We start from the raw sequence: 4998 nt of genomic DNA, 5'->3' as shown, positions 1-4998 counted from the left end.
TGCAACCCACACCTTAAACAAGCTTGCTGAAATCCTTTAAAGATTTCGATTATATTGTTCATTCATGTTTTCATTTCAATAAACCATCCATCCATTCCATGTACAAGTTATGTCCTTTCTGTTGTGAGGGTTGGAGCCAAACCCCACAGCAATAGATGAATAGAAGCAGTCAGTGCTGGATGGTACCAGTGTTATATAAAATACCCAACAGCTATATTTAAGTAAAAGTAGAGCAGACTTTCTGGAAAGTGAGCCAAGTCAAAGCAAAAGTTATTCAAGAGAAAACTACCATGGTTTTTAAAGTATCTGATACTAATGAACATGTACATAATGAACAAGCAAATATAGGATTTCTCCATGTTTATATATATAGTACATATATATGTACTAGCTGTCCCCCGCGGCTTTGTCCTTGTAAGTGGTAAAACAGGACTGTGAGGACGGCCCTGCACGGCTCCCTACTCCTGATGTCACGCTTCCCCTTCTCCTCGGCCCACAGCCTCTCTCTCAGATTAGCGAGAATATATTGCTCCAGCAAGCGAACTATGATTCTTAGTGCAATGAGATAAGTCACAAAATCAAACAGAATGGTCAAGTAAATTCTAGAAAAAAACCCGATCTAAATCCGTGAAGTAGTTATGTCATTTGCTAGCTAAGTGGATGTAAGATACGCCCTGAGTCTGGCGCGTGAGTGAAGAGGCCCCTCGGCCCGCTGTGTCTCTGTTGGATTCGTGCAAATAAATTGGTACTGCAAGCAAACTATGATACTTAGTGCAATGAGAGAAGTCGCAAAAACAAGCAAATTATAGAAAAAAAACTGATCCAAATCCGTTAAGTAGTTCTCTCATGAAAAAGTGGACAGACAGAAAGAGAGACAGACATTGGATTATATTGTATATATATATAACTAGAAAGCACTTTACCTAGACTTTATTCCCTTCTAGTTTCACATTCAAAGGAATAGCATTTTACTTTGTCTTTAGTGTTACCAACTAGTTTATGATTTATTTTAGACCTGTGAGGCCCAGGATAATGTGAAAAGGCATTTGAGCAACACGCATAATAAAGGGAGTGAAATACAAATGGTGAATGCACAAGTTCGCCTTGCTACAGCCTGCAGAACTGGCCATGCCCCATTTGGAAGGCTCCCACGAGGACTCAGTGACAGTTCTGAGAATGAATGAGACTGGCATTGGGTGTTTTCAATGTGAAGCCCCACCACAAGCATCCATACCTGTTCAAGTCTGCCACCTAGGGTGGGGTGTACTTGGAATTACTGCATAGGTGACCAGGTATTGGTACCAGCAGCACACATTTGAAAATCAGCCCAGAATCTTTGTGCACACAAATCTTCCTAAAGCAGTACTTTCTGAAGTAATACATATTAGATGTATTTGGTGTAGCCCATTTGTTTTCTCATTTAATATTGCAAAAACTAATACAACAAAAGTAGACACTTGAGTTTGAAAATGTGGTGAAGCAAAAGTGAAAGTAGGCAGAAAAGTATATGCTCAAGTCAAGTAGAAATATTCTCAAAACATTCTCTAGTACAGTGCTGAACTATTTCTATTTTGTTGCTGTACAACTCTGGATGGTACACACTCATGTGCACTTATATTCCTGCATACAGAGAAAAGGCAGAGTTGCCAGTTAAAGGATACTGTGGCATTGCCCTCCCTGCTTGGCATGGTACATGAGCCTCTAACTTCATCTCGCAGGCCTGAGAGATTACATCAATGACTGTACACTTAACATCAATCTCCATTTCTGCCGTAACAGCCATAAAGATGTTTATGGAATCATAGCAATGGAGTCCCCCTTAGTGTGCTAGGCAGCCTCCTACACCATGATCTCTTCATTTGATGAGACAGTACTCATCGTAAATGAATGACACTCTTCCTAGCATATCATACTCTCAGGTGCCTTGTTTCACTATAACTTACCTTCACAAGCTTTGAAGGACTGTGTATCAGTTATTAACCAAATTAATGGGAGTTATGCATGTCCAAGACTCAAGAGGGCTCACCAAATGAATGAATGAACGATATCATTCAGAATTCACCTATCTGCACAGTTACAAATGGGGCTATTAAAGGTTTACCTGCATATATTTTACTGTTCAGACATTCATTACTCACAATAAACCCCAAATCCTCTTCCTAAAAATGATCAAGACTCCAGCATTCTACTCATGCAGATTACTTTTTTTTCTAGGTTGCTTAAGGAATTTTGCTTTTAAGATGCCTCGTTTTCAGTAGTTTTTGTCTATGGTATTTAAAAAACTTAGATTAATATTTTGGCTCACTATGGAGTTTGGATTTTATTATTTAATGTCAAATTTTGCTTGTGTTCTGCTTTATTTTAAGTTTTTTTTTTTTTAATCGAGGTGGACATGCAAACAGTGCAGCCCCCCGTCCCTGTTTTTCAAAAAGGGAAAGTCAGATTTTGGAACAGCAACATGGTGTACCTCCATGCAAAGTATACTCGCGACTCGAGACTTTGGCCATGAGATGTTTTTAAGTCACGCCCTCCTCGCACACAGTACTCTCACCTCTCATTCGTGTGAATGCTTTTGATAGACACGGTTCTTGCTCTCTCAGCTCTTATAAATTTTAACATTTTCCTCACTTTAAGTTCCCAATTAAAGAAGATGTATTATGTCCAAATCTTATTGAAGAATTTCATCACGAAGGGTTATCAACAATAAGAATGAGTACACAGGCAATCCTAGCACTGAGAAATGATAAAGTCAAATGAATTAACACCGAAAATGTCGATCAGTTTACACAGCAAATTGGTTAAATGCGTATCAATAGACTATGCTGAAACAGTTGGTGGTGATTGTGGGGAAGATGAAAACATCAACTTACAATATCCCGAAGAATATTTACAACCGTTAACACCGTCCGGTCTCCACCGCACAAATTACTGTAGAAAGAAGGATGTATCCAAGAAATGTAATGTAGTACATCTTCAGTGGATAACATTAGACAACAAAGGAGATCTTGATATGACATTCGTATTAAAATGTTAACAGTTTCCCGTTAGAATAGCTTATGCAAAGCCAATTTACAAATCTCAGAGCCAAACGTTTGAAAAAGTTGTTTTATTTAATAGAGAGAAAGAAACAAAATTCACTGACAGTAAGTTATACGTTCCGTTGTCATGATAAAAGTCCAAACACAGAATCAAAATTCAATGCAATATTGACAAAAGTTTAATTAAAAAAAAATGATTTTACTGAAGCTTTACAGTAAAAGTGTATGTTTAAAAAGTTTTTGCGTGTAAATTTCAAAGCCAAATAGAGCAAAATCGTATTATGCAACACTAACGCAACATGAAACATAATTTACTTGCAAATTATTACGTTTTACTAGTTTTTTAATATGGATAATTACTCACTGCAATGTAAAATAGTAAATTGTACATCCGCATCCCCATACATTAGTGGCAGAACCGCAAAGGGGTTGGCGAGCGAAACAAGCAGGGGGCAAAGCCCCCTAGTACTATATAAAAAAACAAGATTTCCACAATATATCAGCAGCAGGCATGACTTAGCTTTGTAGAAAAAAATACAAACAATTTAAAATAAATTAGCTACTATCTAAAGGAATTAATTTGCATTAATATGTATTTAATAATGGAAAAATCTTGAATTTTTATTTATTGTTGCTTTATTTATATCAAAAGGGAAAAAAAACAACTACAATGGCAATGGAAGCTAAGACAAAGAGCAAAAAAAAAATACTGTGCACAGAATGGACAATTTAAAACGTGTCGGAGAGGAAAATGATAATCAGGAAACAGGAAATGAACTAGTTTACAAAGTAAGGAGTTAACTGCTCTGTTATTAAAGATTTTAAAACAGATGAGTATACTTTAAAGAGTTACAAATTCATCTTCTCAATGAGAGCATTACAAAACTAGAAGCAGTAAACATATCTGACCCCTGGATGAAACAACCTTTTCTAAGAACAAACAGTTTCAAAACGACCAAAAAGAACTACAGGTTAATGATTCGACTGCATCTTTGCAGCAGTTTGTTTTAGAATTACATACAATTTGATGGCATTTTCCACTAAAAGGTTCAATTGTGCCAGTTGCCCTTTCTTGTAGGCTTACCTCACAGGGCCTTATTAATTTTGCTAAATAACTTAGGTGTTGCCTTTGACTTTGCATTTTCACACAAGTAAATACCGAGAGACTAAAACATTTGTCATTATGTAGGATACAGGGAAGTAAATTAATGGACTTCTTTCAAGTAGAATCAGACTGCTGTGAAAGACTATTCACAAGTTATTTAAATCATTCTGTTTCTATCATCATCATCACCTTCACTCCACTTCTCCTCATATATTTAGCTTTCAGTTGATTCAGAATAATATTTTAAGAAAGTAAGCATATATAGACATATAGCTACCTTTCTTAAGTTTCTAGAAAATACGTTTTGTGCCAATTTCAAAATCCTCCAACTAACATATACAGCTGTGCTAAACTGTCCTTACCGCTACTTAAATATTAGAATGTATGAAAGCATACAACACACAGTAGATGTTAACTTTGCCTGATACCAACCTTCTGAATATTTCAAGGATACATAAAAATGCCACAGGAGGCTAGCTATAAAGTCCTCCACTTAAATACTTTGGCAGATTAGATTAGAATGGTTGATTTGGTTATTTATCTTGCCATTGTGTTTGCTAGTCATCCACTCAAAAATAAAAGTTTCATGTCGATTATGAACTGTCACTGATCCTTTCTACCCGACCTGTTCTATCTTCTATATTTATGTACAGTATATTAAGGTTTTTAGGTTTTGTACTTTACTGTTACCTTATTATATCTGTAACTATGCATGTGTTGTTATGCCAGCCCATACTCAATAAAAGAGTTCTACTTGGGAATAAACTGTACTGAAATCACAAGACAAATGAACAGTTGTTAAAACCCGAGATATAAACTTTCATGTCATTTTCTAATCTGCTTAGTCCTAAACAG

This window comes from Polypterus senegalus, chromosome 1, assembly GCF_016835505.1.
Source record: "Polypterus senegalus isolate Bchr_013 chromosome 1, ASM1683550v1, whole genome shotgun sequence".
NCBI classification, from domain to species: domain Eukaryota; kingdom Metazoa; phylum Chordata; class Cladistia; order Polypteriformes; family Polypteridae; genus Polypterus; species Polypterus senegalus.
The sequence above is the reverse complement of the archived record's forward strand: the minus strand, read 5'-3'. Positions refer to the sequence as shown.